The following is a 19,883-nucleotide window of genomic DNA, read 5'->3' as shown; positions in this document are numbered from 1 at the left end:
AAGCTAAAGAGAATTTGGCTACAACTACAGCGCTACCCCTTGTTTCTATATATTTTCATGTAGTTTGTTTAGTTTCAGTTGTTTTACTACATCAAGTTAAGCTAGTGACATTTGGGAAGAGGTCAATATGATGGAGCTGATGGATGTCAAAATGTTTAATCAAGCAGTTTAAAGAGTTTCACATCAAGGCCAAAGTGCAGAGAAACACAGAGACTCTTTTAATACTCAAAAAACATGCTTGACATTGATGTATCAGATTGGTACTTCATCATTTTAATCGTGTTTTTTTTGAAGAAATTCTGCTCAAATTTTGAAATGTCTGCTGAAAGATGGAGGTCAAAGGCCAGATGTGGTGAGAGACCCAAAGACATATTTATGATGGATTGAATTGGTGATTAAAGAAAAGTATTTCACCAGCCTACAGGCAACTGAAAGCTAAAAGATGTGCAAAGCTGCATGCGTTTGTGTTCTGAAAATAATAGTGCAAATACTAGAAAAATTTTAAACTACTTAAATTGTTGTGTAATTCATCATATATACAGTATATATAAAATGTAATGCTACACAAAATCACACACTTCAGTGCTAATATTTGACTGCATATCCTGACAGTAAATCCTGTCCATGTTCATTTCATTACTTTCAGCCTAATCACTTTATTCACCTGGGGTCGCCACAGCGGAATGAACCGCCAACTGCAACCCAGTATTGGGAAACATCCAATCACACTCAATCTCACACACACACACACACACACACACACACACACACACACACACACACACTAAGACCAATTTAGTTTATTCAATTCACCTATTCCGCATCTTTGGACTGTAGGGAAAACCAGAGCACCCGGAGGAAACCCACACGAACACTGAGAGAACATGCAAACTCCACACAGAAATGCCAACTGACCCAGCCGGGACTCGAACCAGTGACCTTCTCTTTGTTAGGCAACAGTGCTAACCACTGAGCCACTGTGTCGCCCATGTTTATTGAATTTTCTCAGGTGGCCTGCTTATTTGTTTGATTGCTTTTGACTTTATGTTTAGGGAGGAAGGTAAGCTTCCTGTAGTTTTCTTTAAATATTTATAGGTGATTTAGTTCATTTACTTTGTAGATTCTTTTGTTTGTTATTTTGGCCTGTGGCCACCCTGAAGACATGCTCATTTAAACTACTATCTTCCTATAATAAATCTATCCATTTACTCTCAACTGATTGTCTGAGTTTGGTTGTCGACCGAAGGGGATATTTTGCATTAAGTTTACGTTTTTTTTTGTTTGGGAAATCCACCACCCACAACATTTGTTTTTTCGTTTATTATACCCATGTTGTTTTTCCCTAGACTTGGAGCGTAATAATTAGATTTTAACTGGCAGCCCAAATTTAGCCTTGTTTTAGCCAAGCTGTCTTTGTTTAGATGTCTATTAGAAGTCTACTAAATGTGGTCGGTGCCAATGGTGTAGTGATTAGTGTGTTGACACATGCACTACGGTGCTCACGGCGACCCGGGTTCGCTTCCGCCTTGCGGTCCTTTGCCGATCCTTCCCCTCATTCTGTTCCTCATGCTTTCCTGTCAATAATCTCTACTGTCCTATTAAATAAAGGTGAAAACCCCCCAAAAAATCATTCATTCATTTTCTTTTCGGCTTAGTCCCTTTATTAATCCGGGGTGTTTACATGTTTAACGCAGCGGATGCCCTTCCAGCCGCAACCCATCTCTGGGAAACATCCATACACACTCATTCACTACGGACAATTTAGCATACCCAATTCACCTATACCATGTCTTTGGACTGTGGGGGAAACCGGAGTACCCGGAGGAAACCCACGCGAACGCAGGGAGAACATGCAAACTCCACACAGAAATACCAACTGACCCAGCCGAGGCTCGAACCAGCAACCTTCTTGCTGAGAGGCGACAGCACTACCACTGTGCCACTGCATTGCCCGAAAAAATTATTATAAAAAAAGAAGTCTACTAAATGCAAAACTCTTTGCTGGAAAGTGTTAAATTCAGTAATGCCTGATCACTTAGGTCAGACAGAAATATGACACAGGGAAAATAAATAGTGATTTGGGAAATGTCCTCATTTTAGTGCATGTATCTCAGTCAGAAAGTGAATGAAAGTGAAGCGAGTGTAATGTTCTGGAGGATGTGTGGATGTCAGGCAGTCAGTGAGTCTCTGTGTCTCTGATGTCTGTGGAGGCGTTGCCTGGAGACGCAGGATCTGCTGTCTGTTGCTGGAGTTATTGAACCACAACTGGCTTCTTGCTTTAGAGGATAATTAGCTTGTGTCTCGCAGGTTTCTGTCGGCCGACGGGACTCCAGTGGAACCTGCAGACGCTCCGAGAGGAAGAGCTTTTAACCTGACCGGCACAGACGGACGCAGGTGCTCCATTTACCTGCACCAAAAGACTGAGTGAGCAATCCACAAATCCTGAAACACACACACACACACACACATAGAACACATGCACACATATACACACAGACAGACAGACTCACACATAAATACACAGTCAGACAAACAAAGACAGAGACACACACAGATACACAAAGCCAGACAGACACACACACAGATACACAAAGCCAGACAGAGACACACACACAGATACACAAAGCCAGACAGAGACACACACACACACACAGATACACAAAGCCAGACAGAGACACACACACACAGATACACAAAGCTAGACAGAGACACACACACACAGATACACAAACATATAAACAGTCAGACAAACACACACACACACACACACACAGATACACATACACACCAACACATACATATGTATGCACACACACATATGTATGCACATATACACAGTCAGACAGACACGCGCACATAGATACACAAAGCCAAACAGACACACACATATACAGACAGACAAACACATATACACACACATGCACACATTCACATGTACAGACACACACATATACAGTCAGACAAACACATACACAGTCAGACAAACACACATATACAGACAGACATGCAGATTTACACTTGCATGCGCACATATACACACAGACAGGTCCACACAGACATAAACACAGTCAGATGAACACTGACACACACACATACACACAGACAGACAGAGACACACACAATACACATGCACACACATAGAAAGACAGACACATACATAAAAACACACACTACAAACAGACAACTATAAACACACACATATACAGAAAGGCACACACATACGTATGTATGCGCACATACACAGACAGACAGACAAAACACACACATATGCACATAGATGGACAAATACACACACACAGACATGAGCACACAGATATAAGCCGTCTTTTTGTTCTTTGGACACAGAGAGATAACCCTTTCCTGTCTGTCTTTGTTTCTCTCTTAAATAAAGTTGTGAATAATTCCAGGATGACGCCTCAGAAGTTGTTTTGTATTGATGGACTTCATTGATGTTTTTAATTGGTGTGTTTTGTCTTTGTAGGTGTGGAGAGCTCATGATGTTGATTTCAGCTTCAGGTGAGGGTCAGTTTGTTTAGTGTCATTATACATGTTATTGCTTATTAGTAACATGCACCACACAATCTTCAACACACACTCACTGCACATAATACACAATATGGTTGTCTTATTTTCCAGGAACAAATATATTATGCATCATTATTAAAAGTTTCCTGAATAAATCTTCGTTATATTAATTATTCGATTTTTAAACAATTGTTGTTAATACAATTTTATTAAATATGTAAACAGTAATACATGATTATATACTGCTGAAATAAGAATTATTAGCCCCCTTTTGATTTATTTATTTATTTATTTATTTTTAAATATTTCCCAAATGATGTTTAACAGAGCAATGAAATTTTCACAGTATGTCTGATAATATTTTTTCTTCTGGAGAAAGTCTTATTTGTTTTATTTCGGCTAGAATAAAAGCAGTTTTTTCGTTTTAAAACCATTTTAAGGTCAAAATTATTAGCCCCTTTAAGCTATATTATTGTTTCAATAGTCTACAGAACAAACCATCGTTATACAATAACTTGCCTAATTACCGTAACCTGCCTAGTTAACCTAATTAAACTAGTTAAGCCTTTAAATGTTACTTTAAGCTGTATAGAAGTGTCTTGAAAAATATCTAGTCAAATATTATTTACTGTCATCATGACAAATATAAAATAAATCAGTTATTAGAAATGAGTTATTAAAACTATTATGTTTACAAATGTGTTGAAAAAAGCTCTGTTATTTATATATATATATATATATATATATATATATATATATATATATATATATATATATATATATATATATATATATATATATACAGTTGAAAAGTCACATTTGAAAGCTTAACTAGTTTAATTAGGTTAACTAGGCAGGGTTAGGGTAATTAGGCAAGTTATTGTATAACAGTGGTTTGTTCTGTAGACTATAGAAACAATAATATAGCTTAAAGGGGCTAATAATTTTGACCTTAAAAGGGTTTTTAAAAAATTAAACTGCTTTTATTCTAGCCGAAATAAAACAATAAGACTTTCTCCAGAAGAAAAAATATTATCAGACATACTGTGAAAATTTCCTTGCTCTGTTAAACATCATTTGGGAATATTTAAAAAAGAAAATCAAAATCAAAGGGGGGCTAATAATTCTGACTTCAACTGTAAATAATCATAATTGTATAAATATTAGGTGTGGTATACCAAACATTACATATGATATAATTTGCTAAATAAATAATGATATATAATAACAATAATAAAAGCCATATATTTATTTTATTTGGATTATATATAATGCCTACTGTTATCTATTTGCATTCATCTTTTTTTGATGCAAAAGCCTGTCTAATTATATGTAGACAACAAACTATATTATATCTGAATAAATTACAATATTTATATTTTCTTTAATTCAAATATGTAATTTTTTATACTTATATCTTATTTATCTTATATTTATTAAAATATTTCTAATATTTTTATTATCTTTTTATTTAATTATTTTGATTTGATGAACAGTTTTTCGCCTTACAGCAAGAAGGTCGCTGGTTCAAGCCTCAGCTGGATCATTTGACGTTTCTGTGTGGAGTTTGCATGTTCTCCCCGTGTTGGCGTGGGTTTCCTGCGGATGCTCCGGTTTCCCCTACAAGTCCAAAGCAATGTGGTACAGGTGAATTGGGTAAGCTAAATTGTCAGTAGTGTATGTGTGTGAATGAGTGTGTATGGGTGTTTCTCAGTGATGGGTTGCAGCTGGAAGGGCATCCGCTGCGTAAAACATATGCTGGATAAGTTGGTGGTTCATTCCGCTGTGGCGACCCCTGATGAATAAAGGGACTAAGCCAAAAAGAAAATGAAAGAATGAACAGTTTTTAGGGATGTTTAGATTTTTTTTAATTATATATTTGACCGAATATGAAATATTTTAGTTTGAACATGCTCTGCTTTTATTTTATGTAAGTATGTATGTATGTATGTATGTATGTATGTAGTGCAAATGTAAATGCAGTTTACTTTAATATCCCACATTTTAAACATTTTCCCATAGTGTGCACTACAGAAATGATGCTCTCTCCCTCTCTCTCTCTCTCTGTGTGTGTGTGTGTGTGTGTGTGTGTGTGTGTGCGTGTGTGCGTGTGTGTGTGTGTGTGTGTGTGTGTGTGTGTGTGTGTGTGTGTTTGCGTGTACTGTAGGTTTGCAGTATCAGTTACAGCAGGTGAGTCTGACACAAATACACTCCTGCATTAGAGGAGGCGGAGAGCAAAGACAGATCCTCTGACCTTCTGCTTACACACGCACACACATGCACACACCTAAAACAGAGCATTTATTCTCTTGCATATTTGTATGTTTAAGACTTTCTAATAAATGTTGTTAATATATCTGCATTGATTCCAGCCTCATTTCTGCATCTCACTCTTCCTCTGATAAAAATTGCTGTTTAAAAAGTACATCTTAAAGCAAGACACTGCTTGTGAACAGGGTTAAATATATATATATATATATATATATATATATATATATATATATATATATATATATATATATATATATATATATATATATATATATATATATATATATATAAAATAGTTATTACCATTCACAATAGAGTCAAAGGATTTTACTGAGGGGCTTTTGGGTATCTTGTTGTATCATTGTATAATTAAGAAAATACTGAAAACAGCTGTGGATAAAAGCATTTTTTGTATCTTTTTTTGCAATATTTTTTAGTTAACATTTATAAGATACTTAACAAAAACAGTACAACACCAATAAAAAGAAGAAAAAACTATTACAGAATAAATGACATTAATATATATACATATATACACACAATATATGTAGCATAAACATATAAACAAAAAATCACAATATTCACATTTTTACAGAGCCAGTGTCATGAATATATAGGTTAGAAATGAACATTTACAAACTTAAAATGAGTCTTAAGATAGGTCCCCATGTGGTTTCAGCTTTTTTTCTGTGAAGTTTCAAGACGTAGTTGTTCCATTTGAATGACATAAAGCAGCTCGTTCAACCATCTCTTATAACAGGGAGCCTTTGGAGATTTCCAATTAATTAAAATCATCTTTTTAGCTGTAATCATGCAAACCATCAGGGCTTGCTGTTGGGTTAATGGAAAGGTGTCCATTATATTATTATATTCAAAAATAACCCAATTGTAGTCAGGTTTGTTATCGGTTCCATAAGCACTGGAAAACAATTCAAATATGCTGGACCAAAACTCATAAAGAACAGGACGAATTCAAAATAAAAGTCCCCTCCACCACCTCTGTTACATTTAGGAGATACAGAGGGAAATATTTGACTTAATCTAGTTTTAGAGAAATGAAGGTGATGTAAAACTTGGATTAATGTTAAAATTGGATTAATTTACGGTTGAAGTCAGGATTATTAGCCCCCCTGATCAGTTCCCGTTCATTTTTTCCCCAATTTCTGTTTAACAGAGAGAAGATTTTTTCAACACATTTCTAAGCCTAAGGGGCTCTATTTTGACTCTCCATGCGCAAAGCGCAGGGCGCAAACGGATTAAGGGGCGTGTCAGAATCCACTCTTTGTGCCACGGCAAAAATCCTCTTTGTGCCACGGCGCATGGTCTAACAGGGTTGAGCTTATTCTCTTAATGAGTTATAGGTGTGTTTTGAGAATAAACCAATCAGAGTCTCATCTCCCATTCCCTTTAAGAGTCAGTTGTTCTGCGCCATAGCGCATTTGCTATTTACATGGCGGACTTTGTAAGAGGAAAAACTGAGCACTTCACTAGCAATAAAACAGTTAAACAGAGCATCTACAGCGTGAGAATGAGAGATGAGCCTGCTCATTATTTACTTTCACTTTCACTCTCGTGGATAGGAAAACGTGTTGTACGCACAGACCTTTACATAATTAATTTAGTTTGTTAGGTGCAAAGATTTGTTTTAAATCTATTTCTAAATTCAGTTCTAATTTCCAGCAAACAAATAAATGAACGAGTTATATCCAAACACACATGCTATGCTCCATATGGCCTAAAACCTGACAGGTGGGCAAATCTAAGCTTGTTTTTAATATAAATATAAATATGCATATAATAAATAATACTGCTAATAATAATAACATTATACAAAAGCAAATTGTCATGAATAAACTTAATAAAATAACATTTGAGCACAAATGCATTTGCTATTTAAACAGCGTGGCACAAAACAAAACAACTCTTGTGCTGAGCTGAAACTAGCAAACAACAATTGCGTCGTGCCTTGCGCTGCATTGCGCCGGGTGTATAATAGGGTCCTCATAGTTTTAATATCTCATTTCTAATAACTGATTTATTTTATCTTTTTCATGATGACAGTAAATAATATTTGACTGGATATTTTTCAAGACACTAGTATTCAGATTAAAGTCACATTTAAAAGCTTAACTAGTTTAACTAAGTTAACTAGGCAGGTTAGGGTAATTAGGCAAGTTATTTTATTGCGATGGTTTGTTCTGTAGACTATTGAAACAATAATATAGCTTAAAGGGGCTAATAATACTGACCTTAAAAGGGTTTTTAAAAAATTAAAAACTGCTTTTATTCTAGCCGAAATAAAACAAATAAGACTTTCTCCAGAAGAAAAAATATTATCAGACATACTGTGAAAATTTCCTTGCTCTGTTAAACATTGTTTGGAAAATATTTTAAAAAGAAAGAAATTTATAAGTGGGCTAAGACTGTATGTCTCAAATTTATCAAACTTTTCTTTTTTGTATTATTAAATGTAGTATATAACCATACATATTATGAATAAACACTGTAAAAAAGCCTTCAGAGAAGTGTGGTGTGTGTAAAGCTGCTGAAGTGGAGCTGTGTGGCTCAGTGCAGCATATTAAAACTCATTATAACATGAACATATCTACCATCTTTAAATATCAAAAGGAACACTTAAACATGCAGTTTGGATATTTCCTTTCCATTAGACTGACAATAAAAACAACAAAAGCCTTAAAATTGCACAATTGACAGGTGCACGAAACTGTTTTTGCCTGCAGTGTCTGACCTTGATACAAGATCTAATTCCCTAACACACACTTTAAGATTCCCTGTATATTTATGAATGCACTATTTTCCCAAATGAAGCGTCCAGTCACACAGGCAGGCGTCTGCGGCTCTGCTTTTCTGTGTTACATGTTAAAGGTTGTAGCAGCAGCAGCAACACGGCATTAGTTACATGTGGGAATGTGTGTGCGCACAACCTCGCCGGCTTCGCTGAGAAGTATGTGTGTGTGTACCCATAGAGCGGCCGGCCAGGCTGCAGATATCATCCATCTCCTTGTCACAAAGCGCCGGGGTTGCTGGGTAGGCAGCAGACAGCCGCTCGGCGCTGAGGATGGAGCTGAATCCTAATTCGGCCGCTCTTCTCCCCCGCCTCCCACGACGGAAAATCGTTAACCTCAGGATTGGAGAACAAAGCAGAGAGCTTTAGCCAGCGAGCTGCTGTTAACACGAAACACACATTAAACACGGCTCAGAGAGACGCGCTCAAATCATGCAAACTAGGTGGCTTTCTGAGGAGTGTAGCTGTGTTCCAAAACCTAATGAGATGCCTGCATAGTCAGCTGCCTTTTAAGACTGGAACCTAACGAGTGATGGATTTACAACACAGAAAGCAAATCTGTCACAACATATTCATTCATTTTCTTCTCGGCTTAGTTCCGTTATTAATCTGGGGTCGCCACAGCGGAATGAACCGCCAGCTTATCCAGCATGTTTTGGATGCCCTTCCAGCTGCAACCCATCACTGGGAAACACCCATACGGCGTCCAATTCACATATTATACTACACCCTAAAACTTTTTTTTGTGAAGGAAAAGTACACACTTTTGAGTGTGTAACAGAAGAGTATGCAAGCTTTTGGGACATACTACTTCCTCGTTAACAGATCGTTGTATTACGAGCCCTGTCAATCATCCACACATCATCCACATTTCTTTCATATTTAATTTCCTACCTTATTGAAGAAGCAGCAGCAGGTTAATCTCCCATTTACGAGTCTTTCATGCAGAGAAATCTCCTCAGGTGTTTGGATAATTCTGCATTCAAGCGTTAATGTCCAAACACGTCTTTATATAAGTTCAGTATTGTTGTCGCAGATGAAATATAACACAGAAAACGTGATTAAAACATGTCCCAGTGGGCTACATAATAATTAACAGTCATACAAATATCTTTACCAAAGCCTCTCTACTTGACGGTTGGTCTCTTGTGCCATCATGTTTGCAGTTTGTTTACACTTTTCACCCGCGTTTGTAGTTCTAAATGGAATTCACGTCCTACGCGCAATGTATTGTGGGCAATATCAGCGGTTAGAGTATGGACGCTTCTACACTTCGAGTTTTTACCGGAAAAAGTAAACCATACGAGAAACTTTGAGTAGAGGTGTAAGGTGTAGAGGTGTTTTGACCATTTCCAGGCTAGTTTCCAGCCATTTCCAGCCTGGACATAGCTGGTTTTGGATGGGCTACCAGCTTGTCTAGGCTGGTCAAGCTAGTTTTAGCTGGTCATTTTCCAGCCTGACCAGCTAAGACCAGGCTGGAGGCCAGCCTGGAAAGCCTGGTTTAAGCAGGACATAGCTGGTTTTGGCTGGGCTCCCAGCTTGTCTAGGCTGGAGAAGCTGGTTTTAGATGGTCATTTTCCAGCCTGACCAGCAAGACCAGGCTGGAAATGGCTGGACACCAGCCTGGAAATGGTCAAAACCCCTCTAAAACCAGGCTGGTCAACCAGCTAAGACCAGCCAACCAGCCTAGGCTAGTTTAAGCTGAATTTTTCAGCAGGGTGGCAATTCCCAACCTACAGCTTCAATTTAAATCCAAAAATAATATATAGTTTTAATAAGTGAAAAAGCACACAGGCTCAGATCTAACGGCGAACAGTTTAGAAAAGAATTAAATTGTCAGCTAACGAAATCAGTCAATCACACCACTAATTCAACAAACAATCTGGGGCAGGAGATAGGAGACGCTCGGAACAACAGCAACAGCGGCGGTAACGACGACGGAGATTTGCGACCTGCACCTTGCAGAAAGATCCATCCTTTGTTCCTCTCCTCCAGCTTATATACGCTCCCACTCGCAACACAGCTGGACCGCAATCAAGCGCAGCTCTGGAGGGAGAGAGGGAGACCTGCGCATGCTCCACAGCGTGCAACACAACATCAGCTCCAGATGCATAAACAAAACACAAATCTGTATATATATAATATTTATATATATAAAATAAATGAACAAATAATTATTATGTTCTGTAGCGTAACACAATACTTATACTTTATTGTAATTAAACGGGAGTTTTAAAGAAGACACCTGGTTAAATGTTTCAATTTCGGTAGCCCTAAAGACAAAGGAATATTAATAAGCTATTTTTTTCTGTTTAATTTTGTCGTGATGTTATTTGATTGAATTTGTCCTTCTCAGGTCTACCAAGCTCTGCGTCTCACAGTTTTTAGACAAACGTAAAGACTTTTTCTTTGTAAATGAGCCATTAGCATGTTCGACCAGCCAATCAGAATCAAGCATTCGACAGAATATGTATTTTTCCATCAGGCAGTGTGTAGTGGAATGAGATCACATCATATCTGAAGAGGCAGCTTTATTTCGTAGACCTGTTTTTGCTCTGCTGTCCGTCTGTGTTCGCGAGGACATACGTTTGTGTTTTTCCAGCTCTTGGAAGTCTCAGCGCAAGGCCTCTTTGTTGTTGTGAACTCAATGGACTCTCCTGAGTCTGCAGGCCTGGAAAACAGATCCGGTCCCACACACACACAAAGGAAACTTTGATTCAAGGGTGAGTAAAACAAATGCTCTGCTTGTACGTTATCAAACTCCACTGGCCTTCCTTCTGAAGCTCAGCCTCCAGGGATTTCCCATGAAAAAGAGGAGGAGGAGGAGGAGGAGGAGGAGGAAAGAAAAACTGAATTATCTTTTATGCTAACTAAAACGTTCGTCTGCTCAGAGTCACAACCCAGCTCTTGAATCCTGGAGTTGGGAGGAAAGCGAGGCAGGAGGAGAGATGTTGACTGTGGCTTTCTGCTTCATGATGTGGTGAACTCTTTAACCTGAGAGTCTGAATCATCACCACACATCAGCTGAACAGGCCTGTAAAGAACTGATTTCTTATATCTTTGCCATGATGACAGTACGTAATATTTTACTGTATTTTTCAAGGTACTAGTATTCAGCTTAAAATAACATTTGAAGGCTTAACTAGTTTATTTAGGCAAGTTGGTGGTAATTAGGAGAGTCATTGTATAATGATGGTTTGTACTGTAGACTATTGAAAACATATTGCTTAAAGGAGCTAATAATATTGACCTTAAAATGGCTTTAAAAAAATTGAAAACTGCTTTTATTCTAGCCAAAAGAAAACAAATAAGCCTTTCTCCAGAAGAAAAAATATTATAGGAAATACTGTGAAAAATTTCTGGCTCTGTTTAAAATTATTTGGGAAATATTTGATAAAGAAATTCACAGGAAGGCGAATAATTTTGACTTCAACTGTAAAGCTCCGGTCACGCTGGACTTTTCTCCCCATAGACTTCTGTTCATACGCACGCGAATGCGGCAGACTGGAAACACAAGCTCGTGCGGCAAGTTTCACATTTGACTGTGTTGGAAAGTTCAAGATTAGTGAACTCTGTCCTGCGAGTTCGCATCACGTGATTGTAAGACCAATCGAAGATCAAAACATGACCTCTCTGGACAGAAGTTTAAAATATGGACCAATCGCTCACTTTTTTAAATGTCTAATCATCTTGTTTAATCCCGTCCCTTTTCGTAGTGACGTACAACAGAATTTCGCATGCTCAAACTCTAGTGTGACCGCAGTGTAAGTCATATACTTAGATATTGCTTGACGCTTTGGCATGCTGTTCCTGGTTGGGGTGTTGCTAGAAATAAAGCTCTACTGGGGCACAGGTCCCTCTCAAAAAAATAATATATAATATTAATCAAAAAAAATTATATATATATATATATATATATATATATATATATATATATATATATATATATATATATATATATATATAATTATAAATAAATAACCGTATTATTGTTATTATACAATTGTTTTTCTAAATAAATAACAGTACTTAATCTTAAATGTAACTGGAAATAATAAAATTTGCATGAATATTTATTTCATTAGAACGAAATTCTATAACAATTCTATAGAGTACAAAAAAAGATGTGTTATAGAATTATCTGTTGTGTGTCTTAGACCCGACTTATGGCCGAGCATTAGGTTTATTAGGCTAGGTCTTAGCTCCCTGACTCATCATGCCTTTATTTGCTTTATAAAATACAATCTATCAGGAGCCATGCTTAGTCCAAATAAAATCACCATCATATTATTTAAACTTTGTTTTGTCGACTTGCAAAACTCACTGCGTGCTGACACCGCATAAAAGACTGTTACGCTGGTTTCATAACGCATGTGCAGCGCGGCTATTTTTTCAGCGTGCATGTTAACAACCGGGACTTACAGCGGTAGCAGAGCAGCGCGTCAGTGTCACACAGGAGCGTAAGGCGCGTGGGTATGTTTTTTTTTCTGCGCACATGCTCAGTTTGCTTTTTGATTAAACTACATTGCTTTCACCAGCCGTTGGTTTGGTTGCACATAGAGAATAACGTCTTTATTCTGGGTTTACCACTCTAAATAAAAACACTTGCATATAAAGTCATATCTCAAAGCATTTACTGGGGCACTGGTGATTTTTACTGGGGCACGTGCCCCAAATGGGGTCTAGTGACACCATTGGTTCCGGGAATGAACCCTGAGCTCAGAGATAATTGAGCCCAATGGGGGTCTGACATCAGGTAATTTTTGAGAGCTCCCCATGGTCAATAAGGAAATGGAGGAGATGGGGTGGAAGGGGGCATTCTTCCAAACCAAAAAAAGACAGTAGGGCGAAATCGCACTATTTATTGTAAGCTTGGATCAATCTGATTGGATTATTTCTGATTACAGGCGAGAGACCAGCCGCGATCAATCATATCACATCCTCCTCTCGAAATTGGTTTATAAAACTTCACTTTCATCACAGTATTTAGGTACTACATGCAGACAATGTACGTGTTGTTTGATCCAACTAAAGGTTGGCTCACACTGTGCGATTTTATTTATTTATTTATTTATAATCCTGAACAATTGTAGCATGTCAGACTGCATGAACATGGCTCCCATGTCACACTGTAAGATCTCAGCTGTCATAAAGTCAGGCAAAACGACAAAGAAGACACGCCAAACACGACAGAAAACGCCCCCGGAGTTTGACGTCATCCACTCGTGACTCTTTTACTATCCCACATTCTAAAATGATTCCATGTCTCAACAATAAAACCAGGAAGAAAAAACTGTTTTGACATTTCCCTGCGGTCATTTGAATGGTCACATGGATTGCGTCACATAATTCGGAGCTCCTATTGGTTCTTGGATTGACGCTCATTGCAGCTGTTGTCACACTGCAGGAGAGTGTCTTAAATCTTCTGACACTGCCAGAACTTGATCAGAGGAAAAATCTGATCACAACGGGCACTAAGCGGCTGTCAGTAAACATGTCAAACCAATGATCAAAGACCACCGATTTTAGCTCATGGATTTCAGGAATCTTTTGGGATTTCCCAAATTTGTCTCAGATGACAAAATCGTGGCTGAAATCTCACAGTGTGAGCAGGGCTTAAATCTGTACAGTGTGTGTAATATGACAAGAAAAGAAGTTAACATAATCATTTATTGTAAATTATTCAATTATTCAAATTCAATTGCTTAAATAAATATCCATATCTAAATATAGATGTTCCTCTATTTAAAAAAAAATCAAGATTATTTCAGAAATGATTAAACTCTTAATGTTTTTTTTTTTTAATTGAAAGATTGTGGAAGCCCTGAACCGCACGGTGAAAAAAAAGAACTTATCTCGTTATAACGACATAATATCTTGTTATTATCACTTAACTACATAGTTAAAACGACATATCTCGTTATAATGACAGAATATCTTATTTTAACAACATAATTAAGTCAATATAACGAGATATCATGTCGTTATAACAAGATAAGTTTTATTTTTTTAAATTCCTTACCACCAAGATTGCTTTTTTTCCCATCGTGTGGTTCAGGGCTTCCATAGTGTTGTCTAAGTCAGTGTTTCCCAACCCTGTTCCTGAAGGCACATCAACATTACACATTTTCAACCTCTCCCTAATCAAACACACCTGAATCAACTCAGCAGAACATTAGAAAAGATCCCAAAACCTGACACGAATGGGTCAGATAAGGGAGACATACAAAATATGTACTGTTGGTGTGCCTCCAGGAACAGGGTTGGGAAACACTGGTCTAAGTAATGATAAACTTGTTGTTGCAAGCCAAAGAAGATGCTGTAAATGACTTTTCCTAAATATAATGTCATCTGTAATTCATAGAATAAAACCAAATATATGTATGTTTTACTCACATAACTATGAATCTCAAAGAGAAGTGGTGTTTTATTATTTTCAACAGCTGTATGTATATGTGTGTTAAATCTTTGTCAAAATTTATAATCAATATGGCGGCACGGTGGCTCAGTGGTTAGCACTGTTGCCTCACAGCTAAAAGCTTGCTGGTTCCAGTCCCAGCTGCGGCAATTGGCATTTCTGTGTGGAGTTTGCATGGTGTCCCCGTGTTGGCGTGGGTTTCCTCAGGGTGCTCCGGTTTCCCCGACAAGTCCAAAGACTAGTGCGCTATAGGTAAATTGGGTAAGCTAATCTGGTCATAGTGTATGTGTGAATGTGAGAGTGTATGGGTGTTTCTCAGTACTGGGTTGCGGCTAGAAAGGCATCCGCTACGTAAAACATATGCTGGAATATTTGGCGGTTCATTCCGCTGTGGCGACCTCTGAAATAGAGACTAAGCTAAAGGAAAATGAATAAATGATCACCAATGTTGGTTGGAATAACCCTGACTTCTCAATCGCAGCAAATGAAATCTTAAATTTGGAAGAAATGTTATCAGAGCATTATAGATCATAGGTCTCAAACTTAATTCCTGGAGGGCCACAGCTCTGCGGAGTTTAACTCCAACCACTTCCAACTCACACCTCCTTAATAATGTCTATTGGTCTTGAACACCTTGATTAATTTGATCAGCTGTGTTTTAGAGTTGGAACAAAACCGTGCAGAGCTGCGGCCCTCCAGGAATCCAGTTTGAGGCCTGTTATAGAATAAAACAAATATTAACATTTTACTCAAATGCATATCTAATAAATCCAGAGTGGTCTCTTTTTTTGTCCCCAACTTTTTTCTCATGCAGCTTTATTTATCGGTTCCATATATTAGAATGTTTAAGGTAGTTTTTAAATAAAAGGTATGAAAACATTTGATCTTATTCAGCTTTAGTGTTTTTTGTGCATTGTCAATGTGCAAATGTGTGTGTTTTGTGTGCAGTGTTCTGTCTTACCTTTTATATATGTTTATACAACAGTTCTGTGTGTTTTTAGTTAGTTAGTTTATTTATATAGCACATTTTTTACAACACAACGTTGCCCAAAGTGCTGAACACAATCAATACTAAATTAAAATAAAACCTACATCACATACATTACAATTTAATTGTTGAGGGGTTTGCCTTATGTTTGAAAAGGTTCAAATGCTAAAGAACAAAGATGGAGTTTCAAACGCTTTTTAAAAACAGATAGAGTTGGAGCATGTCTGATGTGGGGTGGAAGCCCGTTCCAGAGTTTTGGTGCGATAACAGCAAAAGCCCGATCCCCACTTTGCTTACACCGAGACCTTGATACAGAAAGAATAAACTGATTAGTGCCCTACCAGGATTATATACAGTACATGTAGGAGGTCTGATAAGCAAGGTGGTGCCAGATCATTTAAGGATTTAAAAACAACAATTAATAGTTTAAAATCAATCTGTGACCTAACAGGCAGCCAGCTCAGAGAGGAAAGAACTGTGGGATATGTGCTCATGCTTGCGAGTCCCTGTCAGAAGTCTCGCAGCTGCATTTTGTACTAATTGCAATCTATTTAGGGCATTTTGACTAATACCCACTTCACGAGTTCACACTTGCAATAGTTTCAGAATAAAACGTATTTGGCAGGCTGTCCGGGGAGAGGGCTCTGAGCTCGGGGAACACACCCCAACTCGAGTTATTCCCCTTATCAGGAAACAGAGAGGAATTGGGATTCGAGCGAACTATCTAGCCCGGCCCAAGAATGCTCCCCCCGGGATTGTAATGCTTAAGAGGTGAGGTGACGGGTGGTGGAGGGATGCTAAAGTGGTAAGATGCTGCAGGTAAGACAGCTTTGGTATATATAGGGGTTTAGTCAAGAACTGATTGGATAATAGAATAATTGTCAATGACGTATTTGATACTGAAACTTCTGCGCATGCTTCTCCTGAAATTTGTTTATAAAATATCACATATAGAGAATTGCAATAGTCAAGTCTTTCCAAAATAAAAGCATGGATCACCTTCTCAAGGTCATTAAAAGAGAGGAATGAATTTTTGAATCTGATTGTCTGATAGCTGTGCGATATTCTGCCAGTAACAGCACTCGTACCGCCTCTTCACCCTTGTGTATTACTCCACCCATATACAGCAACAAGCAGAGGACACTCTATAGTTTGACAAATATTGCTGCTTTTGGATAACATAATGTACTTTTGAGGCAATTTTGAGGAATTAGCCACTAAACTGACAAAACGTAAAATAGTTAATTTTCTTGTGAGATCAGGCTGGCTGATCAAATCATTATTGAGCAGGTAAATGACTAAGTTGATCTCTCTCTTTTGTATGTTGTAGTGCTGTATTTATACCATAGTAATATTGTGATCTCCCGATTGCAACAGAGAAATACTGGGAAATCTCTGTAAACTGATGACATTTCATGCCGTTTAGCCTTATGATCTTAAAATGTGAGCAAAAACCCATTTGTCATCACTTTAGACATTACGCTAGAGAATCATTCAAACAGTAGCTCTAAAGTGATGTTGGTAAATTAGCAACAGCTCCTGCTGTTCTGGCATCAGCTGCAGATGTAAATGAATGGTGGAAGAAATTAGTTCCTCTTACAAAAGGGTTTTTAGACTCTCCGTGTTTGATTTATTGTTTATGACTATTGTATATCGAACTGTTGTATAAACGCAATATCACACCCATCAGATGTGGCTGTATATCGTCACTGGTAGGATGCTAAGGCACTCGGCCGTAAATAAAAAAACTGAATTAATCTGAATGACAATGGAATGTTAATCAGCTGTTTGTAATACTTTTACTTTGTCATGACGTTATTTAATTGAATTTTCCTTCTCAGGTCTGCCAAGTGATTTGATCGGATGTAAAAGTGTGATGTTTCTCCTTGATGAAGTGATGATGGTGTGGACTGGATGATGGTGTCTGCCGTCTCTCAGCGGCTCAGCGGTGCTGCTCTTCTGTTGGAGCTCCAGCACAAACACCCGTGCAGCTGCATGTCAGACATGACAGAAGAAGCAGCCAGAACATGAGCACGCCGACAGATGGAGCCGCCCGACTGTGGAGAGTCCCGTCCACAGGACAGCTGGGGGATCAACTCCATCATGGGCTGTTGAGGAACAGGAGCAACGTAAAAACAGACACAAACATGGCGAGATCTGGGTGATCTTTAAAAATCTGATAACACAATCTCATAGTACTTTATAGGAATAGTTCATCCAAATATTAAAAATTGCTCATTATTTTCACAATTTCACCTATTATTATTTATTTTTTTCAAACCAAACCTGGCTAGCGTGAACACTTAGAAAACATTAAATGGATAGTTCACCCCAAATTTACAATTGATTCACTATTAAATCTCCCTCAAGTGGCTCCATACGCTATTTTCTGTTGGACACAAAAGAAGATATTTTGAAGAATGTTACAAACCTCTAAACATTGACTTCCATTGTATTTGTTTTGCCTTCAGTGGAAGTCAATGTTTACATGTTTGTAACATTCTTCAAAATATCTTCTTTTGTGTTCAACAGAAGAAACAAACACATAAAGGTTGGAAATTAGTACCTGTTTCAAACCTTTGAGTTTGTTCTGTTGAACACAAAAGAAGATACTGTATTTTGGGGAAAGTTGAAAACCTGTAACCATTGACCTCCATGGTATTTGTTTTTCCTGAAATGTAAGTCAACGGTTGCAGGTTTTCAGCTTTCTTTAAAATATAACCATTTGTGTTCAACAGAAAATAGGGTATGGAGCCACTTGAGGGAGATTTAATAGTGAATCAATTGTAAATTTTGGGTGAACTATCCAATTTTTTTTTTAGCAGTGATATTTAAAATAAACGTATTTATACATATTATTTTAAAAATACTAATTTATCATATCATATATCATTAGGGAAAAAATCAATCTGTTACGGCTTTAAATTAAAACTGCCTATTAAGGCAAAGCAAATTGTCATATTTACTAGGCAAATAACAAACTTGCCAGCCCATTTTCCTGTCAGAATTTGTAAAGCTTCCTGATTTTTCTAGCATATCTTGCAAAAAGTACATTCGTAAAATTCATGTATAACAACAATTAGTATTAAACTCTAACTTTATAACTTTAAAATTAACTTTTGATGTTTCACACCTTTTTATTGGTCATTTTTCTTTCAAGAGTAAGGTCCAAGATTTAGAAAAAAAGGTACTTGTAAAATGTTTTCACTATTTAACAACAATACAGTTGGTCAGTATTGAAAGATGACTTCACTTACGTCAGTTTCTTACATAGCATACAATAGCATACACTAACATTAAGTGCAGTGTGTGGGTGAGAGGGCAGTGTTCCAATGAGACCTGGTTATATTGTGTTTCTGTGACTGCTGGTGTTGGTTGCTGTATGGTTAAAAATTGTGACTGTTAAAGTAATAGGTTAATTTCGATTTATATAAATAAAATATAAATGCTAATCTAATTTTTTGGGCATTTTTTTTTTTTGTGCGTTTTGGCGGGTTTTGGACAGCTTTGGGGCTGGAAAAAGTCAGCTCTATCTGGAAACACTGCTCATGTATGAGAGAAATTCTGGACCTTGTCAGTGAGGGTGAGTCTTTCGAATCACCGATGTTGCTAATGGCAGATACATCGGTAAATACATCATGCTAACACATGTCTAAATGCTAACTTACAACCCTACTGAAAAAAAAAACAGTTTAAACCTCCTAGGCTGGTTGGCTGGTTTTAGCTGGTCGACCACCCTGGTTTTAGAGGGGTTTTGGCTATTTCAAGGCTGGAAAATGACCAGCTAAAACCAGCTTGACCAGCCTAGCCAGGCTGGGAGCCCAGCCAAAACCAACTATGTCCAGCTTAAACCAGGTTTTAGCTAGATTTTGCTG

General features: G+C 37.5%; 1 long non-coding RNA gene across 5 annotated transcripts in view; it reads left to right on the top strand.

Moving 5' to 3' along the window:
- The window catches only part of LOC130236202 (uncharacterized), a 125,743-nt gene extending 107,400 nt beyond the window's left edge, over positions 1-18,343 (top strand). The window contains exons 3-8 of one of the 5 annotated variants that reach the window (XR_008838452.1): positions 2,308-2,424; positions 3,482-3,516; positions 5,022-5,172; positions 11,205-11,325; positions 11,494-11,638; positions 17,850-18,343. This is a non-coding gene — a long non-coding RNA (uncharacterized LOC130236202). Of the gene's footprint in view, positions 1-2,307; positions 2,425-3,481; positions 3,517-5,021; positions 5,173-5,692; positions 5,797-11,204; positions 11,413-11,493; positions 11,639-17,849 lie in introns of those variants that run through there. The other 4 variants (XR_008838450.1, XR_008838451.1, XR_008838449.1 and 1 more) reach the window with 4 other exon arrangements.
- The last annotated feature ends 1,540 nt before the right edge of the window (positions 18,344-19,883 follow it).

Source organism: Danio aesculapii, chromosome 10, assembly GCF_903798145.1.
Source record: "Danio aesculapii chromosome 10, fDanAes4.1, whole genome shotgun sequence".
Taxonomy (NCBI): domain Eukaryota; kingdom Metazoa; phylum Chordata; class Actinopteri; order Cypriniformes; family Danionidae; genus Danio; species Danio aesculapii.
Note: the sequence above shows the minus strand (reverse complement) of the source record. Positions and strands in the feature narration are given on the sequence as shown.